This window comes from Eurosta solidaginis, chromosome 5 (genome assembly GCF_040869045.1).
Source record: "Eurosta solidaginis isolate ZX-2024a chromosome 5, ASM4086904v1, whole genome shotgun sequence".
In the NCBI taxonomy this organism is placed as follows: Eukaryota; Metazoa; Arthropoda; class Insecta; order Diptera; family Tephritidae; genus Eurosta; species Eurosta solidaginis.
In genome coordinates, this window is record NC_090323.1 from 223,824,084 (window position 1) to 223,841,720 (window position 17,637).

The 17,637-nt window shown below is 36.5% G+C and overlaps 1 long non-coding RNA gene and 1 pseudogene across 1 annotated transcript in view; both read left to right on the forward strand.

Annotated features, from left to right (window-relative positions):
* Positions 1-17,637, forward strand: part of LOC137252588 (uncharacterized) — a 56,113-nt gene that overhangs the window by 25,382 nt on the left and 13,094 nt on the right. The window contains exons 2-3 of the long non-coding RNA XR_010953619.1: positions 3,812-4,087; positions 6,509-6,741. This is a non-coding gene — a long non-coding RNA (uncharacterized lncRNA). The remainder of the gene's footprint in view (positions 1-3,811; positions 4,088-6,508; positions 6,742-17,637) is intronic.
* LOC137254381 (uncharacterized) lies at positions 12,280-14,748 on the forward strand (annotated as a pseudogene).

The following is a 17,637-nucleotide window of genomic DNA, read 5'->3' on the forward strand; positions in this document are numbered from 1 at the left end:
AAGTCACGAAACGACCCCTAGAGGATCCCCAAATGATCCCGTATTAGCCCCAAAAAAGTCCCAAAATGACCCTGACGGGATCCCGAAAGGATTCCGAAAACAATACAGAAATGATGCCGGAAAGGTCCTCAAATGATCCCCTAATAGTCCCGAAATGACCGTGACGGGATCCCGACAACTATCCAGAAATGATGCCGAAAGGGTCCGCAAATGATCCCGTATTAGTCGAAAAAAAGTCCCGAAAGGACCACGACGGGATCCCGACCGAATCCCAAAAACCATCCTGAAATGATGCCGGTAGGTATCCCAAATGATCCCGAAATAGTCCCGAAATGACCTTGTCGGCATCCCGGACGGATCCCGAAAATTATCCAGAAATGATGCCGGAAAGGTTCCCAAATGATCCCCTAATAGTCCCGAAATTACCCTAATGGGATCCCGGACGGATCCCGAAAACCATCCAGAAATGATGCCGAAAGGGTTCCCAAATGATCCCGTATTAGTCGCGAAAAAGTCCCGAAATGACCCCGACGGGATCCCGGACGGATCCCGAAAACCATCCAGAAATGATGCCGAAAGGGTTCCCAAATGATCCCGTATTAGCCGCGAAAAAGTCCCGAAATGACCCCGACGGGATCCCGGACGGATCCCGAAAACCATCCAGAAATGATGCCGGATGAGCCCCAAAATGATCCCGAAAAAGTCCCCAAATGACCCCGACGAGATCCCGGACGGATCCCGAAAACCATCCAGAAATGATGCCTGAAGAGCCCCCAAATGATCCCGAAAAAGTCCCCAAATGACCCCGACGATATCCCGGACGGATCCCGAAAACCATCCAGAAATGATGCCGGAAGAGCCCTCAAATGATCCCGAAAAAGTCCCCATATGACCCCGACGAGATCCCGCACGGATCCCGAAAACCATCCAGAAATGATGCCGGAAGGGTCCCCAAATGATCGCGAAATAGTCCCGAAATGACCCCGACGGGATCCCAGACGGATCCCGTAAACTATACAGAAATGATCCCGGAAGGGTCCCAAAATGATCCCGAAATAGTCCCGAAAAAGTCCCGAAATTACCCCGGCATAATCCCGGACCGATCCCGAAAACCATCCAGAAATGATCCCGGAAGGGTCTCGATATGACCCTTACGGGATTACAAATAAGGTGAAGCTAATTATAAAACCATGTTAATAAGGCAGCAGGCGCATTGGAGCGAATAAAAAGTTAGATAGAAACATACAGGTAAAGCTAATAAAAGCGTGCTAATAAAAACAATTGATGGAGGGTGGATGGCGGGAGTAGAGGAGAGGACCACTGATCGTTCCTCCAAAATTGTCTAGATCTCGTTCTGTATGTACCAGATACCAAAAACTATTGATTTAGGAGAAAATTTAGATTGAGTTATAACAATTTATGGATTTTACACCAGAGGGGGAGATAAAGGGGGGCGGGCGGAGGGTGTCACTGCTTACTTTGTAAGCCCTCGACTTATTTGACCCCTTGAGTCTGTGATATTGGTGAAGGCCAGTATACGTAAAGTTATAATGTGTAAAAATTATGAAAAATAATTTCTCGAAGGGTCGTGGGACCCCCACCCCTCTTTCCATGTTCGAAAAAAATTTCGCTAGTAGACTACTGTCGGTGTCCCAAATTTCATCAAAATCCGTGTAGCCATTCTGGCGTGATTCAGTCGCAAAGACGAAAAAATATAATAATTAAATTATAACAGTTCCTAGGGGGCGGGGACCACGCCCCTTTTGAAAAATATATAGCTAGTAGATCCTTCTAGACTATTGTCTATATGTGTGCAAAATTTCATCCAAATCGGTCCAGCCGTTCTTGCGTTATTGGGTCACAAAGACAAACGTCTGGACAAACATCCAAACATCCAAACATCCAAACATCCAAACATCTAAACATCCAAACATCCAAACATCCAAACATCTTAACATCCAAACTTTCCCATTTATAATATATATTAGATTAGATTAGATATATATTTCGATTTCTTTATACCTGTGCAACCAACCTTTATCCAATCCAATTTAAAATACCTTACGTACAAGTACACCTGGGTATAAAAAATACATTTACGTTTTTATTTAAAAATTTAATTTACAATTGACAACTTTAAGGTGCTAAATTTACTTAGCCTAAATTTCATTTCTTCTCTTAGTTAAAGCGCCAAAAGTCTGGTTTTAAATCGAGTTATCTGAAACATTTCAGAAGGTGCCATTTCTATAGTTAAAATTTTTTTCGTGAAACTGGTTGCTGTATCGATGGTTTCTCGCAGCAATATTTCTGAAATGGCTTTTGGCGTACTTGAAATCTCTCACGGCCAGTGGGTTGGGTCAACCGCTACTTCTAATAGCTAGATAGTTTTTAATGCTGCACTGTAACATGTGAGGTTTCTCTTACTCCCAATGATCTATGTATACCTTTCTCCAATTTTCTTCGCTGCTTAAATTCAGCTGTAATTTCATTACGGAACTCTGTGTCGAATTTATCTTCTCTCACTTGTGGCTCTCTTCTCGCTCCCTCCTTCTTGTTATCAACAAAGGATATCAGGAAAATTGCACTTAAATACCGTCGTGTGCACATTCTGGCAGCAAATCATACGATAGGCACAGTTCTTGGTCACCGAAATCTCGCCACCTTCATATGAGGCAGAATGGCGTGGATTCTTAAGTTTTCAGGCATTCAAAGTCGATGGCTTAGAGTTCGGTTAAGCCATCACACTATCGACAAGGTATCTACTCCAGCTAAAGTCTTGAGTAAGCTTGTAGTAATGCCAGATGAAAAATTAGGTTTCGACAAGTTGAAGTCAACAATGTGATGCAGTTTGAATATATTTTATATGGTCTCTACAAATATATAATACCGGCGGAGTGGTGGTGTTTTTTCTTTTCAAGTAAGGTGACCCTCAGACCCACGCAAATAATAATTTCATTGATTTTATGCACTTTATCGTCTCAGAATTGATAATTAGTAAGCCACTGAAAACCTTGGGGCCTGCAGCTTACGAAATTTTTATTTTATGCAAATTTTTTTAAAAATTTGTTTCAAATGTAGACTTTTGTTTATATGAGAGTTAAGGCTTCCTTGATAACAAGATATATAAGTTTTTAAATTTTTTGACTTTTAGAAAACTCTCTTGTTTGCTGCATACATTACTGATGCTTTGCTGTTCACGGCTTATCTTGGCACTATTTTCATTTTTATGTATGGATACTTAAGTTTTTCTCAACGGAAACGCAACTTTATGAAAATTTTACAAGGGGACACCATTCTAACAGGGTCTTCACACTGTGCGTCTGACTCGCGAGTCAGTTGTCAGTCAAATAACTAAGTTGTGTACGTGTTGAATCGCCGCCAAAATCAAACTCGTTTTAATTTTCACGAGGCAGCCAAAGCTATGTCTGTATGTCTAATACTAAAATATTTTCACTAACACATCGAAACCGACTCTTCACACTGACTCACTGTGTGTAGACCCTACAAGATTTCAATATCCAACCTAACAAAGATTCAACAAAGAAGACATTGTGGTACATACATGGCGTATACGCAACTTTTCTTATGAGCACTTCATACAAAACAAAGTTCGATTTTGAAAAAGGCCAAATCGTTAAGTTGCAATTATTCCAATAATCTAAATAAATCAGCTATTGGAATTATCAAATACGATTAACAAACATACAAGTAACTTAAATCGAATAATAGAATTATAGATTATTTGAATATCTTTAAGATCTCTAATTACTGTTAAAAAAAATAATAATAATTTATTTTTTATCTCTTTCAGAGCGAATCCCCAACGATCTACGAATTCAAAAACGAAATTTCATCCAGTAAAATAGTTGTAATACACAAGCAAACACATACATACATGCAGATTAATTTATGAAACGATCGTTGAAAAATTCTTCTTGCAAAAACGGGTTAATGTGTATAAAAGTGAAATATTAAAAACACACGCGAGAAGGAAAAGTGATAACTGTTTTCAAAAAAGCAAAAATTGTCTTTACAATCCAAAAATTGTATTATTGGCACAAAGCCTCAACCCATACTCCCTCATTTAGTTAAGCAGTAAATATTTGGGCAATACACAAATTCCTTTATTTTTTTTTTGTCTTATGGGATATGAGGGTTTTAATATGAAAGCACATAAGGACTGGTACAGAGAGTTTTGCAGATGCAGAACTCTTTATAAGTTTTTTAATATTGACAAATTACACTCTAAATAGATAAATTTTGAATAAGTGTTTCACGACATTTTACAAAAATATTAGCTCCTGTAGTCAAGCCTTCCACAACGACGAAGAGCTGCGTAGAAATATTGTTTACATGTTGACTAAAAATTCCAATGTTACTTACAAAAAGCAATGTTACTTACTCACAGGATCATCGCATGACACCGCCAAAAGTACGCGTTTCAACGAATGTGACAAATTAAGAAGTTTCCGCTCAAAGGGATCAGCAAACGCCCAGTTTGAGAATAATGTTTTATCCCTAGTAAGAAAAAACTAACTTTTGTAACTGATTAGGCCTTTCTTATAAACATGTGACGCCAGAAGGCAGTGCCCTGTTAGTATGCCCATTGTGAGTCTTAAATCTTCTCTCTTCAGATATATGATCCACTATGTGAGTCTAATATCGTAGGCTTTGCATATGATCCTAGAAACTTTGCAGCCCCGCACTTTTGATAATGCCTCCCCTGCCTGATGGGTCATATCCAACTACTGCCTTCTTTTAATTCATCCCAAATGGATTGAGACATCTATCTTCTATGCAGCAATTGCTGTTTTGCCATTTCTGCACCCTGGCGTTATACTGCTATGGCCATAAGACCGGCACCCAAGCTAGCCCCGGGACTTAAGCCTCGTTGCAGTTGCTAATGTGATGTTTTCGGTCATTAGATCTGCAGGCCGGATGTGCTTTTTAGGGCTACCGTTGTACTCATCATTGATATTCTGCATACCCCCTAAACATTTTTGGTAAACGTACTTGTTTTGTGGCTGTCAACCAAACTCCGCTGTAAAGTATGGGGGGTGACAATTGCCGTAAATACCCAATGAGAGAATTTAGGTTATAGGTATCATGTGCATCCTAGCATCCTCTGGCATGCATGCAGGGCCGCGGAGGCTTTCTTCGCTACCTCTTCCACATGGAGTTTCCACGACAAATTTCTATCTAGTATAACTCCTAGATACTTTGAGATACAATTTTCTTGTGTGGTTGGTTTTTCAATCTTAGGCTTAGTCCAAGGGACCTTGAATTCCTAGTAAATATTTCGAAATCGGGTTTTTCTGCGTTAGCGGTTAAGCCGACACCAGACGTCCAGGCTTGTACATCCCTAAGTCAGATTGCTAATTACTGTTCGGCATCTGCCGCTTATGATGGCCGAGACGTCATCTACATATGCCGTAAGATTGACTGATCCTCCGTCGAACCGATTAAGCAATTGATGTATACAGCTTTGGTCATAAAACCTTACCCTGCGGCATTAATCTGTTTACTGACCGCATAGAATCCATTACGCTGTGATCAATATGCAGCTTAACTTGGAGCCAATCCAATGACTGTGAACGGTGGGACGTATTCTAAGTGAGCCTGCGGACATTACCAGTTACCCAGTTCTAATGTTTCAAAAGAAAAAACAATCCGAATAGAAAAGTTCCGGCAAAAACTATATGGAAAATTATTTATGAGTGCGGCATAAATCAACGCCTATATTTACGATGGGAACCGTCAACGTAGAAAATTATGTGAAAGAGTGTCTTCAAAAAAGTCTTGTGCTATTCACATCGTCATAATGAGCCGACTATATTTTGAGCGGACTTGGATGTGGCACATTACACTCGTGTCACGCAGAAGTAGTTGAGAGATAACAATGTACACAAATATGAGTCCACCCAACGTACCTGAGTTACGCCCAATTGGGCGACATTGTGCTCTGATGAAAGCAAAACAAAAACTGTTACAGAATTAGAAAAAAAAAATATATATATATTACAAACAATGGCGCTTAAAGAGGGTAACGCCTTTGTACAAGCTGGATGTCGGGAAAAGTTCGCTAACACGGATAGCAACGAATAAATTGAAAGAATCTCTGTTATGGGCTTTTATACTAGCCCCTACTTTCGATAGCAGACATTATTGCCTAAATATTTGTATTTCTAGCTAAATATCATTTTAACTACTTCAGTTTTTTTTTTAATTCATTGAACTAGCTTTTTTCATCTTAGTGAAGTTATTTTACTTGATTTCTACTCCAGTACATAACCGAACGCTATTAGAAAAATTTAACAGTTCAAACAACTGTATCCATAACTAGTTAGATGGCATTCATTCGTTTGCTTCTCATCTTTCATATTTTGTTATTTTCATAAGAACAAGATGATATTTTATAGGCGCTTATGTCGCCTTACCATTTCTCATATTTTCCACATTCCTCATAAAAATTTTCTTATTAAAAAGCTACAATAATTTTATCGCTCAGATTTACGGTGTCCGCCATTAAAAATTCAACCGAAGTAAATAAATTACCGTTAAAGTACCATTTCTAAATAATTTATTAAATAAAAGATAAAACAAAGAGTTAACTAGAATATAAATGGCAGCTGTTCAACGTAAATTAGTTCACAAGCAATTCAACTCACCTATTGGGCTTTACTCTCAGCAAAATGTTAAGGAGACATTGGATCGTGAACTGAAGGCTTTTGGCGCAGATGGGTAAGCTATTATTTATTGTCCTTAAAATGCTCGTAATTTTTAAATGTATGTCAAAGAATAGTGTCAAAAGAATTTTCCTTATTTTAGGTTGTAAAACACTGCCTACGTGTAGGCAATTAAACAAGATAAGGGTGGGAATTAAAATATTTTATAGTTGTAGGAATTCGTACTAAAAAAAAAAAATTATAAACAGGTGCATTAATCCTTTGTGGACTGACCATAAATTTTGGGTTGTACAAAAGTAATTTGTTACAGCCGCAAAAGGTAATAATATAGAATCTGTGGACGGCTTCTCTTTGGGAAACATGGTCATCTCATCACGGCGAATTACTTAAAGAACCTACTATCGTACAACTTTGAGCTGATTAGAAATTAAGTGAAATCCTTGTTCGGTGGAGAAGCTAGGTATATGTATTTTAAAATATTCGAGAGAAAGTTGTTCGAAAAGTTTATGGACTTTGAATCTGAAAAACGGCAGGTATGAAGATCTTTTGCCACTCCACAGCAATTTTTTATGGTAAAACTCGATACGAAAATAAATTTATTACAATTTCGGCACAAGAGATAACAGATAAAAAGGAAGCTCTATGAAATCTACCAAGTTTGTCGTTCGGAGCGACTAAAATCCTCAGGCTAAAGAGTTCCAAGAGCGAAATAAAATTGTTTGCGCTGCAGAGGATTCGACCAGAAAGTTCTAGCACCGAAGAGCGCCAGGTTTACTGCCCATATCCATAATATTATTTTAAATTTTGTAGACATATTTTGGTAATTACAACAACTCAAAATTATTTGCAATGACTATTGATACTAGAACTGTGGACAACTGCAACAGCACATCAGCTAATTGTTCTGTTAGAAAAAGTTGCAGGAATGGCATCCGATAAACAGCACAAAAGCCATGAAAGGTCAAGCTCTGGCGACTTTCGACACTTGGCGTTCTACTATCATGAGCTCGATGCAAACGGCAATTAATTAAGCGCTCCTAGAATGGACCTATATTTTCTATAGGTTTTTGTTGTATTTGAAAAATTAATATTGATATTTGTATTTAAAAATTACAATAGTCTCCGTCATAAATTAAAGTGTGGCTTCTTTTCTTGTCTGCCATATAGATTTTTTAAATACCTGCGGACTGTATTTTCTTTTCTCAACGGGCGTTTCTTCCAATGACAACGTTTTTTCAACGGAAATAAATGACTAGATCTTTAGATTATCACGTTTTTCACAACTAAGGAATATGTCAATGATATGTCTGACAATTTGGAACATAACCATGAAGATGCAGATGAGTATCTGGGAAGTTAATACTACGAATATTCGGAATTGGTGTCAAGAAAGAGGTTCACTAAATAGAAAGGAGTGTATCGTGTAAAAACATATAGCGGCAGATTTTATAGGAGCCATGCTTAAGCAAATCATAACATTTATCTAATGGCAAAAAGATGTATCTAAGAGTATCTTATTTAAAAATTGTCACAAGCAGCATTTTTGGCTAACATTGAAAACGTGTAGATAAACATGACTTACTCCCAGCTTAAAACCCAGTAGACATTGTTCCGAATTTCGCTATCCATATCCCTGCCTTCTCTACCCATCTTGGATTCACCTTATTCTTCCGATTATTTTCTCTCCACTCTGCTTCTTTCAGGTTTACCTATTTCGACCAACTCATTTCCATATTCCTTTCATTGTACTGTATATCTTCCCTCATTTTGTCCTAATCTCGCTTCTTCTTCTATTGTTTAAGCCTCATTCTAATATTACTTTTCCGTTCTCCCTTGAACTTCCCATATATTTTCTTCTCCCTTTCCCGTTTTTATACTCAGTTGAGCAGAGCTCACAGAGTATATTAAGTTTGATTGGATAACGGTTGGTTGTACATATATAAAGGAATCGAGATAGATATAGACGTCCATATATCAAAATAATCAGGATCGAAAAAAAATTTGATTGAGCCATGTCCGTCCGTCCGTCCGTCCGTCCGTACATCCGTCCGTTAACACGATAACTTGAGTAAATTTTGAGGTATCTTGACGAAATTTGGCATCTAGATTCCTGAGAACTCATTTCAGATCGCTATTTAAAATGAACGATATCGGACTATAACCACGCCCACTTTTTTGATATCGAAAATTTCGAAAAACCGAAAAAGTGCGATAATTCATTACAAAAGACAGATAAAGTGACGAAACTTGGTAGATGAGTTGAACTTATGATACAGAATAGAAAATTAGTAAAATTTTTGACAATGGGAGTGGCACCGCCCACTTTTAGAAGAAGGTAATTTAAAATTTTGCAAGCTGTAATTTGGCAGTCGTTGAAGATATCATGATGAAATTTGGCAGGAACATTACTCCTAGTACTATATGTACGCTTAATAAAAATTAGCAAAATCGGAGAAGGACCACGCCCACTTTAAAAAAAAAAATTTTTTTTAAGTAAAATTTTAACAAAAAATTTAATATCTTTACAGTATATAAGTAAATTATGTCAACATTCAACTCCAGTAATGATGTGGTGTAACAAAATACAAAAATAGAAGAAAATTTCAAAATGGGCGTGGCTCCGCCCTTTTTCATTTAATTTGTCTAGGATACTTTTAACGCCATAAGTCGAACAAAAATTAACCAATCCTTTTGAAATTTGGTAGGGGCATAGATTTTATGACGATAACTGTTTTCTGTAAAAATGGGCGGAATCGGTTGATGCCACGCCCAGTTTTTATACACAGTCATCCGTCTGTCCTTCCGCATGGCCGTTAGCATGATAACTTGAGCAAAAATCGACATATCTTAAATGAACTTAGTTCACGTGCTTACTTGAACTCACTTTATCTTGGTATAAAAAATGAACGAAATCCGACTATGACCACACCCACTTTTTCGATATCGAAAATTACGAAAAATGAAAAATATACCATAATTCTATACCAAATACGAAAAAAGCGATGAAACATGGTAAGGTAATTGGATTGTTTTATTGACGCGAAATATAACTTTAGAAAAAACTTTATAAAATGGTTGTGACACCTACCATATTAAGTAGAAGAAAATGAAAAAGTTCTGCAGGGCGAAATAAAAAACCCTTAAAATCTTGGCAGGTATTACATATATAAATAAATTAGCGGTATCCAACCGATAATTTTCTGGGTCACCCTGGTCCACATTTTGGTCGATATCTGGAAAACGCCTTCACATATACAACTACCACCACTCCCTTTTAAAACTCTCACTAATACCTTTAATTTGATACCCATATCGTACAAACTCATTCTAGAGTCACCCCTGGTCCACCTTTATGGCGATATCTCGAAAAGGCGTCCACCTATAGAACTTAGCCCCACACCCTTTTAAAATACTCATTAACACCTTTCTTTTGATACCCATATCGTACAAACGCATTCTAGAGTCACCCCTGGTCCACCTTTATGGCGATATTTCGAAAAGGCGACCACCTATACAACAACCACCACTCCCTTTTAAAATCCTCATTAATACCTTTAATTTGATACCCATATCGTACAAACACATTCTGGAGTCACCCCTGGTCCACTTTTATGGCGATATTTCGAAACGGCATCCACCTATAGAACTAAGGCCCACTCCCTTTTAAAATGCTCATTAACCCCTTTTATTTGATACCCATACCGTACAAACAAATTGTAGGGTCACCCCTGTTCCACCTTTATGGCGATATCTCGAAACGGCGTCCACCTATACAACTACCACAGCTCCCTTTCAAAACCCTCATTAATACCTTTAATGTGATACCCATATCGTACAAACACATTCTAGAGTCATCCCTGGTACACCTGCATGGCGATATCTCGAAAAGGCGTCCACCTATAGAACTAAGCCCCACGCCTTTTTAAAATACTCATTAACACCTTTCATTTGATACCCATATCGTACAAACACATTCTAGAGTCACCCCTGGTCTACCTTTGTGGCGATAATTCGAAACGGCGTCCACCTATGGAACTAAGGATTACTCCCTTTTAAAATACTCATTAACACCTTTCATTTGATACCCATATCGTACAAACGCATTCTAGAGTCAACCCTGATCAACCTTTATGGCTATATTCCTAAATGGCGTCCACCTATAGAGCTATGGCCCACTCCCTCATAAAATACTCTTTAATGCCTTTCATTTTATACGCATGTCATACAAACACATTCCAGGGTTTCCCTCGGTTCATTTTCCTACATGGTTATTTTCCCATATGTTGTCACCAAAGCTCTCAACTGAGTATGTAATGTTCGGTTACACCCGAACTTAACCTTCCTTACTTGTTTCTTTTAGATTTTTTTGGATTTACTTATTCCAAAATAAAAATGTATTGAGTTAAGTTTTCTTCCGAACATTTCATTACTGAAGCAGTAAAACAGCAGAAAATTTGTTCGAATCATTTTTCCTGCCTGCTACCTTAAGATTCATGGACATCGTAGGGCCATTTAATCTTCATACTTTTCATGAAAATGATAGGGTATGTAAAATTTTTCACGAAACTCCAAATTGTAAGTCCTTAAAGGAGAATAGACCGGCCCACCAATAAGTATATCGAAATGATCAGAATGACGAGCTGACTTGATTTAGCCATGCCCATATGTCTGTCAGTCCGTCTTTCCGCCTGTCGGTCTGTCCGTTCATCTGTTTGTTTGAGTGTAAACTAGTCCTTCAATTTTTGATATATCTTGATGAAATTTTGTAAGCTGAAATTTTTGAGGCAGAAGAGCTTTTACTGACTTTTACTTTTTCTCAGCTGAACTTGCACTATCAGTTCGTGACTAAAAAATTCATAACGTGGAACATAAAAACGAATAGTAAGTGATCTTGATTTTTCCCCTTATTGAACTCTCTTTGGTTATGTGGTATCTTCACAAATTTTTTGCCAGTCCTTTTCCATAGCCATAGAACAGTATTTGCCCGATAGAAGTCATTGTTACCTATAATGAGATAGACATTGTTGGTTTATAAAAAAGGTTAATAATGAGAAAACAGAATATAACCATCAGTTCAATATTCAAACGTGATCGACGTATCCCCTTATAAAAGCCTCTCTGGTAGTGCTCGAGAGAAAATTTCTTCAAAAAATTCACGAACATCTACATGAAAAAGTTGTCAAATGACATCCGACTTACCGCTCGATGAATTAATAAGAAAAAAACGTACTTTAACATATATATATTTCGTTAATCCTATCAAAATATCGGCAGTTTTATACAACAGCTTGACACTCTTAAGGCAATTCCTAAATAGTCAGGAATGCACTATAGCCGAAATTGCGATTTAAGCGGCAAAAAGTCAATTTTTCAAATTTAAATTTTTGCAATTATTTTGATGGTGTTCAATACCCAACATATTGATAAGAAAAAATTTAAAAAAAATTTACTGTTGGCAACCCTGTTTATGTACAAACAGCTGGTAATGTTTACAAATTTTTTAGTACGTGTTAATACAAGTGAAGCAGCAAAATTTTTATAAAATTAAAAACTGTTTTTTAATAATATATTCTTGTAAAAAAATTTTGTAAATATGAGTTCTATTATGCGAGGTGAGTAATTTTACTATATACAAATTTAGTTTGCTAAATGTTTTTATTTCGTACTTATTTTGGTAGTTTTTTATATGTATTTTTTGTGAAATTCTGAAGAGTTTTATCGTTTTTCGTGGAGTAAAACTAAAAATGTTTTGAAGTGTCATTGGAAGTATTTACATGTGATTGTTTGTAGAAAACTCAAGTTTTATGTCATGTTTAAAGTGTATGCATTCGACTACTATTAAATGAATTATTAATACTTTTGTAGAAACACTCAGGTTTAAAAATTCTGAAATATTTGAGTTTTGGTTGAGAAACAACAGGAATGTTTCGAATTACATAAAAGGAAAGATTTCATACGAAATTGACAGTGAATTATGTAAATTGAAATGTACTAAAGCTCGGAACTTATCTAATTTTATTAAACTTAAATGGAATAAACAAACCAGAAATGAGAATGCATTTAGAAAATATAATAAGAAATGGTTGAGTCGAGAAACAATTTTTGTAATACCGAAAAAGATTAATACTCTTGGGCGACCAAAACTGACGTATGATGATAGCTGCGAAAGAAATAAAAGGAGATTAGCTTCCTAATTAGCTTCCCAGCAAGGAGACAATGCGCAATTATTAGTTCATGCTGCCTCTATATCTGCCAACAAATCCCATGCAACGGATTTGAAATTTGTCCTACAATAAGTTGCTATATCTCCAAAACGGCAATCCAAAATTCGAGAAGTTCTTAATACTAGCCATAAAGAAGTTACGTCAGTAACACCCGATGAAGCTCTATTGTTTGTGTTAGAAAATGGATTAACTAAAAAGGTGTACTCAAATATGCGGCAATTAAACATAAAACACAATTGTAGTATTTATCCGACTTATGATAAAGTTTATAAAAGCAAATTGAAATGTAGACCAGATGAAATCAAAGCGAATGAAAGCTCTGTCGAAGTGTCGTTGCAAAATTTGTTAGACCACACAGCTAAAAGAATTCTTGAATATCAAGATAAAGTATTGTGTACAATGGATGTTGAAGAATCGATCCTAATTTCGAGCTACGGGTTTGATGGTTCTACCGGTCACAGCTTGTTTAAACAAAAATTTGTGGAAAATACTTCGGAAAGTTTCAATCATTCCCTTTTTGTGACATCAATCATTCCAATAAAAATAATTTCGTCAGCAGGGTATAACATTTGGGTAAACCGTACAACTCAGTCAGTACGCTTTTGTAGACCTTTAAAAGTGGAGTTTGTTAAAGAAAAAAAAGAGCACATTTTAACTGAAAACCACAACATAAAGAAACAAATTGAGGAGTTGAAACCACTACAATATACACTAAGTAATTGGAAAAAAATTAAAGTAAAATATAATTTATATATGACATTAATAGATGGGAAAGTCTTAAATGTGTTGATAGAAACTAAAAGTGCACAGCAATGTCCTATCTGTCATGCCGGTCCAAAGGAATTTCGAACTATAAGAAACTTTTATTCTCCTAATTTTGAACCGAAGTCCAACGCTTTGAAATATGGATTAAGCCCTTTGCATGCGTGGATTCGTAGTTTCGAGTTTGTTTTAAAACTTTCATACAAGCTAGATTTTAAAAAATGGCAAGTTCGTGGAGCAGAAGAGAAGAGAATCCTGGCAGAAAAGTAACAAAAAATTCAAAAAGAGTTTTTGTTTCAAATGGGGCTTCATGTCGATAAGCCGAAAGCAAATGGCAGCGGCAACACCAACGATGGCAACACAGCTAGAAGAGCATTTTCGCGCACGGACCTTTTAGCATTTATTACTGGTATAAATATTGATTTTTTGAAACATTTACACATAATCTTAATTGCTCTCTCCTCTGAATTTGAAATTGATGCTCAAAGGTTTCGTGATCATTGCATTAAAACCAGTGAAATATTTTTCCAAAACTACATACACATGTCTGCCACAATACACAAAATATTAGTGCATTCGTCACAAATAATTGAAGCTTCAGTAGTACCCGTAGGTGTCCTGGCAGAAAATGCATCTGAGGCGCGCAACAAATATTATAAACAAGATCGAACTGGTCACGCTCGAAAGGATTCAAGGGTGCACAACATACTTGACATGTATCATAGAGCTATGGATAGCTCTGACCCATATATTTCAAGTTTATGTTTGCAAGAACGTACAAATAGTTCAAAAAAACTTCCTTTTCCTCGAGAAGTCATTGATCTTTTTAAAATGCCTGAATTGCCACCAGAACTTTTATTACCTTCAACATCTCAATAAGCTTCCAGCTGCAATTATAGTTATGATTCTGGTGTAAGCTTAGAGTCGAAAAATAATTATTCATTGGAACTAGAAGCGGCTGAAAACGAAGAAACAGACCATCAGTAATTAAGCCCTATATCTTTCGAGAATATGTATGTTATTTTTGTTATTTTCAGATTAATCCATAAGCATTTACAACTTCTTTAAAATTATAAATTTATGAGTTAAAAAATAAATTAATTTCTTGGTAGCATTCAATATTTTTTTAATAGTGGGCGCGGGCCGCCCATTTTTTCTAAAGTTTTTTTTGTCAGAAGAAGTCCGTTTTCAAAATTTGATGAAGCCAGCTTTTTGGTAAGTATTTTTGGCGACAATTTGGGTTTTGGATATAGGAAAAAGAGGGCGTGGACCGTTCATATTTTTCTCAAGTTGCTGTTTTGTCCGTGTAACCATTTTGGTTAAGCTAGCTTGCCAGGAAGTACGTTTTGTCACTACTTTGAAAAAAATGGGCGTGACCCGCCCATTTTTTTCTCAAATCGATTTTTTTATCATTAGAAATCTACACACCAAATTTGGTGAAGCTAGCTTGCCAGGAAGTACGTTTTGTCACTACTTTGAAAAAAGGGGCGTGGCCCGCCCATTTTTTTCTCAAATCGATTTTTTTATCATTAGAAGTCTACACACCAAATTTGGTGAAGCTAGCTTGTCGGGAAATATTTTTTGCCGCTCAAATCGCAATTTCGACCATAGTGGAATGGTATCAAACGACGCATTTACGATTCAGGAACACGAGTCCAATACGGAAGTCAAATATTTTAAAAAGAAATTCAGGAAAAACCGAAAAATTACTCCAAACCGCTCCGAAACCGCGTGTGGAGGCCACAGTATTTTTGCACACAAAACACGCTTTCCTCACAATTTTTTTGTGTGTACAACAAAATCATCAAAACTACAACAACCCCGTAAAATTTTCAATTTCTTTTGCCGATATCTTTTGACAGACGTAAAGTTTCCAGCTTCCGTTTTCGAATTCTCCATCTAGGGTCCAAAACGTGTCCTGATTTTTTGAGCGAGTGTTAAAAGTGCCGCACTGTCGTATAGAATTATCCAAACACTTAAGTAAAAAATAACCAAAATAGGCACATGCAAGTTAGATACTGGCGTCTAGTAAGAACTTTGACCTGAAACCGATATGATCAATTAAGTGACAAGACAATTTAAATAAATCAAGCAAAACAATGTTGAGGACATTCTTGGAACTATTTCTCAATTTTACTAATTAAAATAAAATAAATTGAAAATTCAAAACAATAAATCATTGAGTATACAAGATAAAATTTCCGTTGCAATACTATTTTCTGCCAATTCATTTTACATCAAGATTTTGCAAGAATATCATAAAATTTATTCAAAACAATCAATATTACTTGAAATACAATAGAAGCCAAACCAAAGCAATCAAATGGAAATGTGTAGTATGCAATGTCAGTACTTACCTTGCAAAAGTATGAACAATTTGTTTAACAAATCATGCACTCAAGGAAAGACAATTCTTCGCCGCAGACAAAAGATATATTTCAATCAAATAAAATAGATAAAAGAAATAAAGACACAATATAATTTTCTGAAAGCAAAAGGATAACAAACAATCAATACAAAACAAAAAAATAAATAAAATTGCAACTCAACATGAATCACTGCATTAACCGCAAAAAGAGACAAAAAGACGAATGAACAATAATAAAACTTATAGCAAAAAGGAAGGGAAAAAATAAATGGTTTGTAAGTGACATGCCAACTGAACAATGTGAAAAACGAAACTGCAAATAAATTGACCATTGAATTTATATTTCCATTTCTCCTCGCCTCAACCGTTTGAAGTATGCCACGCGGCAATTTTGCTGTCGGACATTGAGGCCGATTGTGATTGCGTATACGCCATGTATGCACGTACATGCGATCATTCACAGCAATGAGCACGAAAATAGCAGTATCAAATTTCGTCTATTGTGTTATTATTATTATTTTTTTTCAATAATTTTAGAAATTAAATTGTTTTTCACCTGGCCTTTCCGTTGGAGTGGACGCCGCACTCTGCCTCCGCTCCTTAGGCGGGGTCCGATCAAAATAGCTTTCATTCGCATAACATAACCTCGCTGGAGTATGTTGATGTCTGCGTCTGATTTTGTCGTGGTCCATAGTTTTGCACTATAGCATCTTTGTTTACCGATAGAGAACTATACTTTTCAATTGCCTACTACGTCCAAAGTAGAATTTTTTGGCATAAGTGTTGCTTCGCTGAATTTCAAAACTGATTTTGCTGCTTATGATATTTCTGGCTCTTATATAAATGAAGTCTTTTACTATTTCGATATTATGGCTGCCAACAGTGGGTTGCTTTCTAAAGCACAAATGCGCTAACTCTTTGCTTGATTACAAAAGGTGCTTTGTTTTGACCTCATTCAAAATAAAACTCATTTTGTTTGCTTCTTTTTCCAGTTTATAGTAAGCTGATCTAACGGCGCGGTTGCCTGAGCAGATGATCTCAATGTCTTCAGCATTCGCCAGGAATTACACGCTTTATATAATATTTTTCCAGGACCTTATAAACTATACTAAGAAGGCTGATTCCACGACAAATGGCGCAGTTTGCAGGATCCCCTTGTGGGCTGGGCAAAGAAAACTTAGATTCTAATTATTAGACATGCACACGTCCAACCATATTTTGCATAGAAAACTATGCGTGCGCCTTATCCAATCTCTGCCGCCGCATTTGAATAGCTTCGCAGGCAACACTACGACCTTATTATTTTTTTAATCTGATTGTTGCTTTTCTCACTGCGTTGTAATCGGGTAGGGAGATATTAATTTCATCACCATCGAGTAATCCCTCCAACGGCTGAGAGCGTCTATAGAGAAATATTTCTTCTGATGAATGAATGTAACAAGGGAAGTGTGTATTCATGAGGCTGTTTAGAGAGTCTTCTTAGGAGTGGTCCCTGTAATACTCTTTAAACAGAAATTTTCTCAGTCTCAAGGACTGTGGATTGTTTTCAATAGACGGTCAGAACAGTTTTTTGTGGTATATGAGCTTATCCCTGCTT